The sequence below is a fragment of the Taudactylus pleione genome, unplaced genomic scaffold (genome assembly GCF_031769625.1).
Source record: "Taudactylus pleione unplaced genomic scaffold, aTauple2 ptg000147l, whole genome shotgun sequence".
Lineage (NCBI taxonomy): Eukaryota > Metazoa > Chordata > Amphibia > Anura > Myobatrachidae > Taudactylus > Taudactylus pleione.
In genome coordinates this window covers 3,750,001-3,766,021 of record NW_028284549.1, presented here as the reverse complement: position 1 = coordinate 3,766,021, position 16,021 = coordinate 3,750,001, and the positions used below count along the sequence as shown (strand labels likewise).

General features: G+C 47.7%; 1 protein-coding gene across 4 annotated transcripts in view; it reads left to right on the top strand.

The window, feature by feature from the left end:
• Positions 1-12,538: 12,538 nt before the first annotated feature.
• Positions 12,539-16,021, top strand: part of MAP2 (microtubule associated protein 2) — a 284,389-nt gene continuing 280,906 nt past the window's right edge. For all 4 annotated transcript variants that reach the window (XM_088474119.1, XM_088474118.1, XM_088474117.1 and 1 more), the window contains exon 1: positions 12,539-12,600. The gene's annotated coding sequence lies outside the window, so the exon portion shown is untranslated. The remainder of the gene's footprint in view (positions 12,601-16,021) is intronic.

Here is a 16,021-nt window from a genome sequence, read left to right as displayed (position 1 = left end):
TCTGTCACCTCCCCTCCGGCCCTCCCTCCTCCATGATCATCTTCTGTAACCTCCCCTCCGGCCCTCCCTCCTCCGTGATCATCTTCTGTCACCTCCCCTCTGGCCCTCCTTACTCTGTGATCATCTTCTGTCACCTCCCCTCTGGCCCACCCTCCTCTGTGATCATCTTCTGTCACCTCCCCTCCGGCCCCCCCGGCCCTCCCTCCTCTGTGATCATCTTCTGTCACCTCCCCCCTTGGCCCACCCTCCACTGTGATCATCTTCTGTCACCTCCCCTCCGGCTCTCCCTCCTCCGTGATCATCTTCTGTCACCTCCCCTCCGGCCCTCCCTCCTCCGTGATCATCTTCTGTCACCTCCCCCCGGCCCTCCCTCCTCCGTGATCATCTTCTGTCACCTCCCCTCTGGCCCTCCCTCCTCCGTGATCATCTTCTGTCACCTCCCCTCCAGTCCTCCCTCCTCCGTGATCATCTTCTGTCACCTCCCCTCCGTCCCTCCCTCCTCCGTGATCATCTTCTGTCACCTCCCCTCCGGCCCTCCCTCCTCTGTGATCATCTTCTGTCACCTCCCCTCCGGCCCTCCCTCCACTGTGATCATCTTCTGTCACCTCCCCTCCGGCCCTCCCTCCTCTGTGATCATCTTCTGTCACCTCCCCTCCGGCCCTCCCTCCTCTGTGATCATCTTCTGTCACCTCCCCCCCGGCCCTCCCTCCTCCGTGATCATCTTCTGTCACCTCCCCTCCGGCCCTCCCTCCTCCGTGATCATCTTCTGTCACCTCCCCTCCGGCCCTCCCTCCTCCGTAATCATCTTCTGTCACCTCCCCTCCGGCCCTCCCTCCACTGTGATCATCTTCTGTCACCTCCCCTCCGGCCCTCCCTCCTATGTGATCATCTTCTGTCACCTCCCCTCCGGCCCTCCCTCCTATGTGATCATCTTCTGTCACCTCCCCTCCGGCCCTCCCTCCTCTGTGATCATCTTCTGTCACCTCCCCTCCGGCTCTCCCTCCTCTGTGATCATTTTCTGTCACTTCCCCTTTCCTGTCAGATTCATTACATTCACTTCTCACCTCTTTAATTCCCATCCCTATCTACCATGGGATTGGCTCTTTGTCCCTCCCCTCTCCTTTCTTATTGGCTTCTGTCACCACCCCTCTCTGATCAACTCTTTGTCCCTCCCCTCTCCTTTCTTATTGGCTTCTGTCACCACCCCTTTCCTCTCCTTTTCTTATTGGGTTCTGTCACTGCTCCTCTCTGATTGACTTTGCACTTCCCTCTCCTTTCTTATTGGCTTCTGTCACCACCCCTCTCCTTTTCTTTTTGGCTTCTGTCACCTCCCCTATCTGATCGGCACTTACCTCGCCCCTTTCCTCTTTGATCCCCTCCCTCTGTCTCTCCTCATTCATTCATGGATTTCAATGGACTTAAAAGTGACACATCTGAGGTAAAATCCTAAACTGCAATTATAAGGTATGAGTTTAAAAAAAGTCACTGCTTTGCTATTTAAAATTATGGAGGTGCTCCCAGGCATGACCAGACAGTGGTATTTGAAAGGTCTTTTAAAAAATATTAGGAGACCTGAAATAATAATGGTTGTTGACAGAACATGATTAGTAGTACTCACGTTAATATAGGTGCAATGTATATTTGCTAAGTAAGAGCATAGCTGAGAAGGGAGCTTCCCATAGGTGTCCCCACTCCAGTGACAGCTGCTTGGGGCAGTGATTGCAGTAATAAGCTGTGCACCCTGTGGAATCTCACTCTAGCACATGTACTCTGTCAATTTAAGTTAAATGCTCAGAATGTATAATACAATCTCCTCTATTCACTAATAACAATAATTCAAATGAGATAAAAGTCAGATCCTAGGTGCTATACATAAATTAAGCAGTGCCAGAAAACTCCCCCTTAATGTCAGATAGTGCATCACTGAAGCATTCTATTCCCCCAATGGGACCTCAATGCACAGCGTGATATTGCCACTGTTTGCTGTTTTTCTCTTCACTTCAGTATTCCCCTGCAGGCTGGCCATACCCCACTGGCACAGTTGAGTACAGGGAGGGGGGCGCTACGACATACACTTTCTCCAGGTGCCATGGTTCCACGTTACTCCTCTGGTGCAGTGCATAACCTAATATAAGTGTGTCATACCACTACACTAACTACAACATCATCCTCACTTATTGTGTGTGTAGAGCAGCACAACATTTAACCTGTTAACAGTCCTCACGGAACAACAACCACCACAATGACATTCAGATGGTAATTACACAACACAAGAGTAAATCACGGTACTGTCCCTTTAGGTGTTATATACCTGCCTAACCAGAGCTGACGGGGAAACAAACTAAGTGGGAGCCTGGCAGCTGTCCACGTAAGAAATATAACAAAACACACAAATAATTAACAGGGCGCTTGCAAATTACAATAGGAGGTACCAATATGTAAAAATAAATATAATAAAGAGAATTCCCATTCGCTGCAGGTCCAAAATAACCGTCTGTGAGGGTTCTAAGGCAATTGAAGACAACAGAAGGAAACATAAGGAAATTCACATAAACAGAAGTGTCTCATAAATATATTAATTTAATAAACAGAAAAAAAGAAAAGTTCTCAAATAAATTACATACAATCTAAAATAAAATTATATAGACATCTCAAGAAAGTATGAAAAAATAAAAATAAATAAAAAAGTTAAAAAATACCAGCGGTCTGCTAAACCAGGGATATCCTGAAGAAAAAAAAAAGGTTAAAGTGCTCATGAGTCAAAAAATTAGCAGGGTGTCATGGCCCTATCAGCGGCATTGATATAAATATATTCCAATGTATCTGGACTGAGGTATAACTGGATTAAGACTGTGGGTATGTGTAAGAAAGTCTCTCTATTAGCAGCAAATGGCAATAGGTCTATAGTTCCTCCGTAAAGATCCAAGGTTCCAATGTTAATAGGCAGACTTGTTAAATAAGTAATTAGAGACTCACAGTTTTTATCCCCTCCGTCTGTCTCCGGAGTCCCGCTCACGGAATTGAACAATCCAGCGCTTGTTGTAGCGGGGAGGGAGAACCCATTAACGTGAGCACAGATGTGTAGCAAGTCTGACCGAGCATCCTCGAAGACTGTGTTGGGCAATACCTCCACCAGCAGCTGTAGTGCAGTTAGCGGGATCGGGCAATAGATGAAAGAATAGTTCCGTCCTCCAGTATGTGTAGTAATCAGGTGGTGGCGCCCTTAACGTGTTTCGTGAAGTTTTTTCGTACTTCCGGTTCCTGTCTCCTGCATGTCAGTCGAGTTCCTGAGTCAGTCCTGCTGTGTTTCGTGTGTGCCGTTAACTCCATCCAGGCGGCTCCACCTGCATCCCATCCACATGTGCTGCTTTTACCATATGGGCAGCACGGAGCGCTTCCTATCCCAGAAGTGCCTGTCACCACTCGGTGGCCGGTGTCATCCTGGCGGCACTGGTAGCATCTCTGTGTTCTAGGTGCGCAACCTCGCAAACCGTCGCCAGTGTCATCCCGGCGGCACTGGTAGCAGCTCTGCGTTCCAGGTGCGCAACTTAGCACACAGTCGCCAGTGTCATCCTGGCGGCATTAGCAACTCTGTGTACCAGGTGCGCAAACTAGCACACCGTCGCCAGTGTCATCCCGGCGACACTGGTAGTCACTCTGCATTCCAGGTGCGCAAATTAGCACACCGTCGTCAGTGTCATCCTGGCGGCATTGGTAGCAACTCTGCGTTCCAGGTGCGCAAATTAGCACACCGTCGCCAGGGTAATCCCGGCAGCCCAAAGGCTGCTTCACACCATTAGTCCCTTGGCCACAACTATAAAGGCCACAATCAACCCCAAGGCTGCAACCAAATACTTAACCCTTGGCCACGACTAGTACAATACATTCCAGCCCTCAAGGCTGTCATCAGTTGGCTCTACATTAATACCATTGATTCCCTCCAGGAATCATAACATTTCCATAGAAACAAACCAAGAAATGATGTTTATCAGCGGTTCTGCTCCACAAGGTAACTGACCCTCTAATATAGTAACAATGTACAATTCAGTGCAATTCAGTCTAGAGGAGGGGGTGGGCCCCCAGGCAGTGGGGCCCACCGGGTATTTCCCCTGTACCCCTGTGGGCCAGTCCAACCATGTGGGAGAGGCAGACAGACAGACATTTAACGAAGTGGCATCTCCAGAGGTGGGGTTGCAGCGCAGTCCAAAATTCAAACAGGGGAGCCACACCACGTGCCCTTCCAAACATTGCTGGCATGGACTCTTGGTGTGGCTCCCCTATTTGAATTTTAAACTGCGCTGCCGCCCCACATCTGGAGCCGCCACTGGTTAAAAAGGTAGCGTCTGCTAGCACTCACTCGGGTTCCCGCTGCTCAGCAAAATAAAACAAGAGGTTCTGACATTAATGTAAGGTAAAGAATACACATTAAAACTCTCTACAAAATATTGAAAGATATACAGTATATTATTGAGACGTATATTCATCATCACATAATTATCAATAGTGATAATTATGTTTTGATGTCACTGCGAGTTCAGAGGCATTCATCAGGCCTCATTAACTAAAGTATCAATTTAAAAAAATTGCTACTTTTGCGTAGTCGGTTTTTCGGAATTGTGATACTTTTCCCTGAAATCTTTACTGTCTCCGCAACCTGTCCTCGCTGTCTCTTCTCCCTCCACTACTCTGCCCGCAGCCTGTCCCCAGTTTCTCCCCTCTCCCAGCCCAAACCTTCTCCCTATGTCTCCACTCTCCCTGACCGCTCCTGCTCCTGGTCTCTCCCTGACCACACCTGCAACCCGTCTCTACCCCTCTCCCTGGCCGCTCCTGCTCCTGGTCTCTCCCTGGCCGCACCTGCAACCCGCCTCTACCCCACTCCCTGGCCGCACCTGCAACCCGTCTCTCCCCTCTCCCTGGCTACACCTGCAACCCGTCTCTCCCCTCTCCCTGGCCGCACCTGCTCCCCGTCTCTCCCCTCTCCCTGGCTACACCTGCAACCCGTCTCTCCCCTCTCCCTGGCCGCACCTGCTCCTGGTCTCTCCCTGGCCGCACCTGCTCCCCGTCTCTCCCCTCTCCCTGGCCACACCTGCAACCCGTCTCTCCCCTCTCCCTGGCCGCACCTGCAACCTGTCTCTCCCCTATCCCTGGCCGCACTAGGCTCCCCGTGTCTCCCCTCTCCTTGTCCGCACCTGCTGCCCGTGTCTCCCTTATCCCTGGCCGCACTAGGCTCCCCGTGTCTCCCCTCTCCTTGTCCGCACCTGCTGCCCGTCTCTCCCCTCTCCATGGCCGCACTAGGCTCCCCGTCTCTCTCCTCTCCGTGGCCGCACTAGGCTCCCCATCTCTCCCCTCTCCCTGGCCGCACCTGCAACCCATCTCTCCCCGGCTGCACCTGCAACCCGTCTCTCCCCTATCCCTGGCCGCACTAGGCTCCCAGTGTCTCCCCTCTCCTTGGCCGCATCTGCTCCCCGTGCCTCCCCTCTCCCTGGCCGCACTAGGCTCCCCGTCTCTCTCTTCTCCGTGGCCGCACTAGGCTCCCCACCTCTCCCCTATCCTTGGTCACACCAGCTCCCGTTCTCTCCCCTCTCCCTGGCCGTACCTGCAGCCCATGTCTCCCGTCTCCCTGGCTGCACCTGCTCACCGTCACTCCCCTCTCCCCCGGTGTCCCTGTGGTGTCTCCTCTGCCTTCTAGTGCAGTGCCTCCCCCTTCCGCAGCGAGCTGCACCCCCCCTCCACAGCGAGCCACCGGTGCTACTTCTGAATGAGCCAGGGGGCAGTAACAGAGAGCCCCGGAGGCAGGTAAGATAGCCTGCAGGTGGTGTGAAGGGGAGGAGGGAGGGAGATGTAAAAGACAGCCGCTGAAACATACTTGCCGACATTCTAAATCCCCTCCCCGGGAGAAGCCCCGGAGAGGAGATTCTGTGACATCTTCGGGGGGAAGGTCCGGACTGTATACATCATTAGGCCCCGCCCCACCACCAGAAAAAGGCTGCGACTCACGGGTCCGTGAGCAGGGGTCAGGGCAAAAAGATGTGATTCGCTTCATTTTAGCCCCGTCCCCACTCGCGGACCTGAAAATTCCCCATAAAATCTCCCCATCCTGCCCACTTTTACTAGGAACTGGACGGGATGCGGGAGATATGCCTAGTCTTCCGGGGGTGCGAGGGCTTACCTGAAAAATCGTGAGCCTTCGGCGACTTCCGCCGGGAGAGTAGGCATGTATGCGCTGAAGGCAGTAGGGATAGAGCAGGGAAGGATCTGGAAAGGCTTGTGAAGGCTTTCGGGGGCCTGTACACCATCTCAGGGTGGCGTACAGTTACACACTCAAATTCTTGATGAATTCCATAATTTCCACATACCCATGCTACAGTATTGGGACTGTGGAAATTATCAGGGCAGAATTGTAACCAGGAAATATCTGTTATATCTCCTGCATTACAGGAATGATGAATTACCCTGACACTCCATTTCTACAAAAGTAGGTGAGAATGTTACTTTTCATCAGCTTTTGTATAAATGAAGTGATGATGATGAATAGACCCCATAAACACTATCGGGGAGATGTATTTCTTGGAGAATGATGAAATTGACAAGTTGCCCAAAACAACCAATCAGCTTCTGTCATTTTTCTAGCACAACATAAAAGCTAGAAGCTGATTGGCTGGTTGCTATGGTCAACTTCTCCATTTTCTCCATTTTATTTCTCTCAAAGGCTTGATACATGTCCCCCTATACATCTGTGACTAATATCTCACAGAAACACATATGTATTAAATCTCATAGATTGCAACTAATAGGCTAATACAGCAGGAGGCCTCTGCATCGCAGATCCAAGTGCTGCGTCCTACGATCAGGCCCTGCCGGATTGCAGCGTTTGTCGGATTGGCACGCCCTATCTGATAGTGTGTATCCAGCTTTATATTTTGTGGGACAACCACAATATTATCTCTTTATTGTTATTGTAGCTCCACTTATTTTGGCAGATTAAAAACCAACTATTGCAAATTGTGTAATCAATACAATGTCATTTATACCATGTTTATGCTTCCCATAAAATAATATTTATTTTCTGAAGGCGGAGCAAAATCATTATTCATTTTAAAAAGTTAAAGGCCCGTATTCAGTTTGAGACGAAAACCCATTATCGGCGATAATTTTCGCCTGTTTCATTTATCCCCGTATTCAATTTCAAAGACTTTTTGCAGGTGCGAAAAGTCTTTGTAAAAAATCGGGGATAAGTTTTCTCTACAGAATAGGTGGCGAAAAAAAGTGCAGAATTGGTGTTTATGGGTGCATACTTAAAAAAAATAGTCTGCACCCCTGGGAATGTCCCCTAAAAGTAATGTGTGTCAAAAAAAGTTTTTAAAAAAAATCAGGACACCCCAAAATATTTATCTTTAATTTTGGGGGTGAAAATAATCTTTAAAAATCATTTTAGGGACTTAAAAATATGCTTGCACCCATTTTCATGTGCCCCAAATTTGATGGGCATAGTTATTTGCCCCCCCCCCCAAAATTGCTAAATGCTATTCTTCATCACCTTCTTCAAAGCCGCATTTATGCACCTGCCGCGGCTATTTAAAAACCCGACTTCACTTCAGCAGGCAAAAACGGGGGTACCTATAGTGATCCCCCATGTCAGGACATCTTTAGGGGGGTGTCAGGATGATTTCCCAAAAATTGTCAGGACTTTTCGCCTTTTCCCGTTTTCGCGTCCTTAGAAATTGAATACGGGGATAAGCGGGCATGCGCGTGATACTTTCCGCCTGCAGAACAGGCGAAGGAGGCGAAAAGTCTGGCAGGCGAAAAGTCCGGCCTCAAATTGAATACGGGCCTTAGTTTGAAAAAAATAAAAATAAAAATTTGCATCCATAAATTTGTGTCTCACCATTTTATCGATATCATCTCTGTGTAAATGGTTCCTCTACCATTTCTCCTGCTGTCACACCTTGGTACTCTTTATCTCTTCTTCTAATGAAGGCATATCTTATAGAACGCTTTTGATCTATGACTCTCATCTCTCTATGGGGCCTGTTCATTATCTGGCCTCCCTGACTCCCACCTCTCTCCACTCCAATCTGTCCTCAATGCTGCTACTCGTCTCATCTTCCTCTCGAAACGCTCTACATCTGCCTCCCCTCTCCTTCAAGCCCTCCACTGGCTCACCTTCCCCTTCAGATCCAAATTCAAGGTTCTTACAAAGCCCTCACCCAATCCTCTCCCATTTACATTTCTGAACTCATCTCCCTTCACTCTCCAGCCCGTCCACTGTGCTCAACAGATTCGCTTCTCCTGCCAACTGATTACTTCCACCCCCTCCCGCCTCCAAGATTTTGCCCGTGTTGTGCCCAGGACACAGACGCACATACTGTACGTATAAGCGAGCCATATTGTTTATGGGTTTTCAAGGGTGGGGGCAAAAAGTGGGCGATGATGATGGTCTGATTACAGTTGCACTAATGACGCTGACCGGTGCGCTATTCGTTGCCCGGGCATATAGTAGGTTTCTGTGTGTGTATTGATGCAATGTTTTCTCGTACACAAGACGTGGAGCGGTCTCTCATGTGTGAGAGAAGTATTTGAAGTTTTTTTTTTTATTCCTAAAAGTCAATTTGTATGTTACAAACAAAACAAATGGCTTAAAACATGGGCATAAAGGTTTTTGGTGAATAACTGGTCTTACCCTGGGGCCTAGGCCACTGGTGTAGCCCTTCCTGTATTTTGCGATAGTTGAAGCTTGAGATATACGCACAATGGCAACTTTTTTGTAGTAAATACAAATTGCGCCTGCGTTTATGATGCAATCGCTGCCAACTCTGCAACGTGGTTCGAATTATGAGTCGGATGTGAAGTGGCTGTTTTTGCGTGATGCCGTGGAAGCCAGACTTACTCATTTACTAGCTAATGAGCGTTTCTGTAGGGCTAGTGCGACTATTCGTACAGCTTCAAGTGGTGAGCGGCTCCGCCCACTGTTTTGCATGCGCAGTTTGCTAACACTCGCTACTTGCGCCCATCTAAGGAGCTGCGTCCGACTCAGAATCAGCTCAGATATCTTTATAAATCACTTTATCTCTTGTCTCCACATATTTGATGAGGGTTATTTACTAACTAGGTCAGAGTTTCCCAAACACGGTCCTCGAGGCACCTCAACAGCTCAGGTTTTAGAGATATCCATGGTTGAGCACAGGTGGTTAGATCAAATTGACTGTTGTACTAATTAAGCCACCTGTGCTCAGCCATGGATATCTCTAAAACCTGAACTGATGGGGAGCCTTGAGGACCGCGTTTGGGAACCTCTAAACTAGGTGCAAATTGGCAGTAACCTGTAGCACCAGATATTTGCTTTTAGGGCTCAAGTTATCACCCTTTTTGCTGAAAATGGATGATCAGTGCTGCTCGCTATCACTATTTATGAAGCGAGAAACCACATATGTCACTGGTCATATCCAGATTGGACTACTGTAACCTCCTCCTATCTGGCCTCCCCAAATCCCATCTCTCTCCTCTCCAGTCTGTCCTCAATGCTGCTGCTCGACTCATCTTCCTCTCCAAATGCTCTACATCTGCCTCCCCTCTCCTACAAGCCCTCCACTGGCTCCCCTTCCCTTTCAGAACCCAATTCAAGGTACTCATGCTTGCTTACAAAGCCCTCACCCAATCTTCTCCCATTTACATCTCTGACCTCATCTCCCTCCACTCTCCTGTCCGCCCTCTTTGCTCAACAAATGCATGCCGCCTCTCATGCCAACTGATTACTTCCTCCCACTCCCGCCTCCAAGATTTTGCCCATGCTGCTCCCGACCTTTGGAACTCTCTCCCTCTCCCCATCAGACTCTCCACCTCTTTGCAATCCTTCAAACGGGCTCTTAAGACCCCGCTACTTCATCAAAGCCTTCCAGCTCCCATCCCAACTTGCTGCAACATGCTCCTTCCTCCGTTTACCCCATCTGTGTCACTCCTGTTTGTCTGCCCCTCCCCTTTAGAATGTAAGCTCCTACAAGCAGGGCCCTCTACCCTCTTGTGCTTCTCCTTACTTTACTTTCATCTACATTTTACCCCCTACCAGGGCACCTAACACTTGGTTGCTTATGCTCTGTTGCATATCTAGGCGTTATGGTCACTAATGTAGCAATGTATATTATCCATGTCCTTGTCCTATATTGTACTGTAAGTCACTTGTCAAATTGTTTATGTACTTTGTAAGGCGCTGCGGAACACTTGTGGCGCCATTTAAATAAAGGATAATAATAATAATAATGATAATAATATGTCTCCCGCGGGCTGCGGTTCCTCTATTTGCACATTGCATCGCAGCCCCATAGCCTACTTTGAGGACTGCATTGTGGAATCAGTTTATTAAACTACAATAAGCTAATATTATCACAATTTGAGGCATAAATATAACGCCATTGTAGGTGGCATTATGTAAATGGAAAACTGGCGTGCTCAAAGGGGCCTATTCATTAAAATTAAGTATCCAACACTGTTGTGAGCAGCAGCGGTGCATATTGCAACACTGGAACATTCGAAGTTCCGCTGTCCCCACGATTCCTATCACTGCTACTTTAGTAGCAGTGAAACATAGCACTGCCGAGTAAGACTCAGCAGTGCTAGTGCGCATGCCTGAAATGGGCTTCACACAGGTGCACAGGGCCGGATTAAGGGGGGACGAAAGGGGTGGTTTTCTCGGGGCCCCCACATAAAAAGGACCCCCACATGTACACCATTCCGCTGGGAGGCTCCATTTGCCATGCACCCGCTGAGATTTTCTTACCACGGGGCTCCCTCCCCGCAGCGACAGACAGAGGCCGGAGCTCACTCCTGAGCTCCAGCTTCCAGCAGTGTGCAGTGCACTATGGGAGAGACCCCTACTACAGGGGGCTCTACTACAGGGGGCACTACACAGGGGGCAATACTACAAGGGGCATTACTACAGTGGGCTCTACTACAGGGGGTATTATTACAGGGGGCACTACTACAGGGAGCATTACTCCTGGGGGTATTGCTACAGGGGGCATTACTACAGGGAGCATTACTACAGGGGGCATTACTACAGAGAGCATTGCATAAAGGGCACTAATACTGTGGGCTCTGCATAAGGGACACTACCACTGTGGGCACTGCTACTACTGAGGGCACTGCATAAGGGGCACCACTGTGCATCCCCATTTTGTCCATTGAGTGTATGTGTGTGTGTATATATATATATATATATATATATATATATACAGTATATATATATATATATATATATTAGGGACCCCACATGTTTGTTGCCCAGGGGCCCCCACAGATCTTAATCCGGCCCTGCAGGCACACAAAGCCCCAGCATCCGGCAGAAGGAGCTGAACAGGGGCAATCTGATCCCTCTTCGCAACACCAGATCTCCTTCCCATAGGAATGAGCGGGAGTGCAGGAACAAACAGATTCCTGCTGTCAAGCTCCGAAAAATAAGTATTTTCAGAGCTTGATGAATTTTGGTCTCCATATAGAGGGCCTGGTTCATTACGAGTTGGTATTGCTATAGCGTACGCAGATGTCCGATTGTTGCGTACTGTGAATGCGTATGCAACGCAGTGCGCTGCGCGAAGGCACCACTGCGATTGCACTGTGATCGCAGAGACCACGCAGACCAATCGCAGAGTGAATGACAGGAAGTGAGCGTTTTTGGTGGTAGGTGAAACAGGTGTGTCAGTGCATTTAAACACCGTTACAGGGGCGTGCATAAATTATCCACTGCGATGGCATACGCAGCTTGAGCTCTCACTGCGTACAGGAAGATCAGCAATTTCTGAGTAAGGACTGACCTTGTGTAATTGTGCGTGAGGTTCCGATGTTACTTGATGGGACCGATGTTTTCACAGACTTGCAAGGTATTATGGATGTAAGGGGAAGTGGCCATCTTTATGTTGGCCTGCGACGGCATTGTGATTGCAATCATTAGCATATTTTCGCAGCAGGTCTGCATGCGTAATCTCAGCTGCGATCGCAATAGCGATCCCTAATGAATCAGGCCCAACATGCGAACCGCAGACCAGATTGTGACTGAAAGGTAAGCAGGAGATATCCGTGGTATTAATGTTCATTTTCACCTACTGTAGAAGTTAAGTGATGAAGAATAACATGGGGGGGGGGGGGGGGGGGGGTAGGGGAAGGTAGCGGAAATGGAGGTGACAGGAGCAAGCCATTTCTAAGCACTTTACCTGTTGGATGTTTGGAAGAATCTCAGATAAGACAATTCAACAACAACAAAAACAACATAGCAATAGCTTATCGCTTCATAAACAACAGACCCCTATATGTTCTATACCGTAACCTCTCACTCCCAATTCTGCATCTCTCATTTGTATATAGAATTGTCATTCCTCTCCTATCCTCTGGGTCAGCTACACTACACGCAGCAGCGTCTGCAACAATGTAACAGGGAGGAGATCCGTGCTCCGGGGGCAAAGCTGCTATTAGTATGCGCTGTATCCACCGAATAGGCGTGGTTATGCTAATATCGGGGCGGGGGCGGGGCCATCCCCAGCTCCTTCCAAGCCGCAGCTGATCACAGGCGATCTGAGCATCTCCCAGTGCTGCAGCTGGAGACACAACCACCCGGTGAGTACTGTCTGCTGCTATTACCGGGTATTACAGGCCATGATGGAACGTTATTATACTGCTGCTAATGGGTACTGCCAGCTTCCAACCTCTCATTCAGCCACACTCTCATACCCACCTGTGGGTAACCCATAGCCAGTAACCAGGTATCACATCTGCTGACCATCCCATCGTCTGCAGCTCCACCTGTATCCTTCTGTCATCTGTTATGGTCTTCCCCTGCATTTTCCGTCAACCTCCCTATATTAAATGTTGCAGCTGTCTGTCTGCACAGTTGTATGAAGCCAGCAGCCTATTTGTTGCATGTAGTGTGTATAATAGTCTATCTAATCCCTGCACTCTCCCATCTAATTGCACCCAACAGCTCAGCTCTTTGTTACCTGCACCTGCCTGCACATTGCTGCAGATCACTGCTGCTGCTGGCTCACCTGCCTGTTCTTACCACAGGCATTGGTACCTCATAGTATCCCAAATGCAAAGAACAACAGAATATGTTCTCTCTCTCTCTCTCTCTCTCTCTCTCTCTCTCTCTCTCTCTCTCTCTCTCTCTCTCTCTCTCGTTATAATAGTAATAATTTGCCACAAATCCCTCATATTCTTTCACTTTCTCCTGGCACTAGCACCTTGCTCAGTGCTTTGTGGTGACAGGTGGGCACAGGACAGGATTGGTGACAGGTAGTGGCCCTGCCATGGTTCTCTGAGCTCCTCATCTACCTCAGTCCCTGGGCACTGGATACCTGCATTGCAGTGCCTCACAATCCATGGACATCATCATTCCTACAGAGCACCAGCAAAACGATTGTCCGTATAAGGATTTATGGGCATTATTTACTGTTATATCGCACATACTATGTGCCCGCCGCCACCCCTGCAGTGCATCTTCCTATCCATCCCAGCCTGGGGCGCATGATGCCTGCAGTGCACCAGTGCTACACACTGACAGACCTGAGAAATAGTCACACAACACTGTGCAGGGATAGGTAGTCAGGCATACATTAGAGGAGACCGCAGGGAAATTACTTCTAGTCACTGGCAGAAGATGGCACCTGTGACTGAGGGCTCAGCAGGCTGGTAGAAGGGAGTGACAGAGAGGTAGGATAAAGCATGGGCAGGAGCTGTGTAGGTGGCAGGAGGCATTTTTGATCACATCCACCTGCAGATTGTACAGAAGAAGAACGTACTAGTGTCTATTGCTTCCTATGACGGCATTCTGCAGGCCCCTATTGCAGTGTTCTGGCATTTAATCTCCATTTAATTTAAAGCTGTACCGTGGATTCTGCTGGCCATCAGCTGTACTGTGCGAAGGTGCCAGGGCGCAGATGGATGTTTCTCCAGGGTACTTTAAAAAAAAAAAAGATTTATCGCTATTCGTACATAGAGCCAGAGGTTATTTTTAAAACAGATCTCTTTCCATTATGGCCTCTGAATATAAAAGCTGGCGAACCGTGTAACGTCCCTTGTCCGATATTACAGTGCAGAACAGATGCTGTGAGAATATATAGCTATAGATGTACTGCAGGTGCTGGTAATGCTCGCGCTATATGTGCCAGGTGTTCTGCAGGTTACACATGTAATTATATAATATTGCGTGCCAGGTATCGTGCAGGTTACACATGTAGTATATAATAATGTGTGCCAGGTATCGTGCAGGGTACACATATAGTTATATAATAATGTGTACCAGGTATCGTGCAGGGTACACATGTAGTTATATAATAATGTGTGCCAGGTATCGTGCAGGGTACACATGTAGTTATATAATAATGTGTGCCAGGTATCGTGCAGGTTACACATGTAGTTATATAATAATGTGTGCCAGGTATCGTGCAGGTTACACATGTAGTATATAATAATGTGTGCCAGGTATCGTGCAGGGTACACATGTATATAATAATGTGTGCCAGGCATCGTGCAGGTTACACATGTAGTATATAATAATGTGTGCCAGGTATGGTGCAGGTTACACATATAGCATATAATAATGTGTGCCAGGTATGGTGCGTGTTACACATGTAGTTATATAATAATGTGTGCCAGGTATGGTGCAGGTTACACATGTAGCATATAATAATGTGTGCCAGGTATGGTGCAGGTTACACATGTAGCATATAATAATGTGTGCCAGGTATGGTGCAGGTTACACATGTAGCATATAATAATGTGTGCCAGGTATGGTGCAGGTTACACATGTAGTATATAATAATGTGTGCCAGGTATGGTGCAGGTTACACATGTAGTTATATAATAATGTGTGCCAGGTATGGTGCAGGTTACACATGTAGTTATATAATAATGTGTGCCAGGTATGGTGCAGGTTACACATGTAGTATATAATAATGTGTGCCAGGTATGGTGCAGGTTACACATGTAGTTATATAATAATGTGTGCCAGGTATGGTGCAGGTTACACATGTAGCATATAATAATGTGTGCCAGGTATGGTGCAGGTTACACATGTAGCATATAATAATGTGTGCCAGGTATTGTGCAGGTTACACATGTAGCATATAATAATGTGTGCCAGGTATTGTGCAGGTTACACATGTAGTTATATAATAATGTGTGCCAGGTATCGTGCAGGTTAATATAATAATATGTGCCAGGTATGGTGCAGGTTACATATGTAGTTATATAATAATGTGTGCCAGGTATGGTGCAGGTTATACATGTAGTTATATAATAATGTGTGCCAGGTATGGTGCAGGTTACACATGTAGCATATAATAATGTGTGCCAGGTATGGTGCAGGTTACACATGTAGTTATATAATAATGTGTGCCAGGTATCGTGCAGGTTACACATGTAGTATATAATGTGTGCCAGGTATGGTGCAGGTTACACATGTAGTATATAATAATGTGTGCCAGGTATCGTGCAGGGTACACATGTAGTATATAATAATGTGTGCCAGGTATCGTGCAGGGTACACATGTAGTATATAATAATGTGTGCCAGGTATGGTGCAGGTTACACATGTAGTTATATAATAATGTGTGCCAGGTATTGTGCAGGTTACACATGTAGTATATAATAATGTGTGCCAGGTATTGTGCAGGTTACACATGTAGTATATAATAATGTGTGCCACGTATGGTGCAGGTTACACATGTAGTATATAATAATGTGTGCCAGGTATTGTGCAGGTTACACATGTAGCATATAATAATGTGTGCCAGGCATGGTGCAGGTTACACATGTAGCATATAATAATGTGTGCCAGGTATGGTGCAGGTTACACATGTAGTTATATAATAATGTGTGTCAGGTATGGTGCAGGTTACACATGTAGTATATAATAATGTGTGCCAGGTATGGTGCAGGTTACACATGTAGTTATATAATAATGTGTGCCAGGTATGGTGCAGGTTACACATATAGTATATAATAATGTGTGCCAGGTATGGTGCAGGTTACACATGTA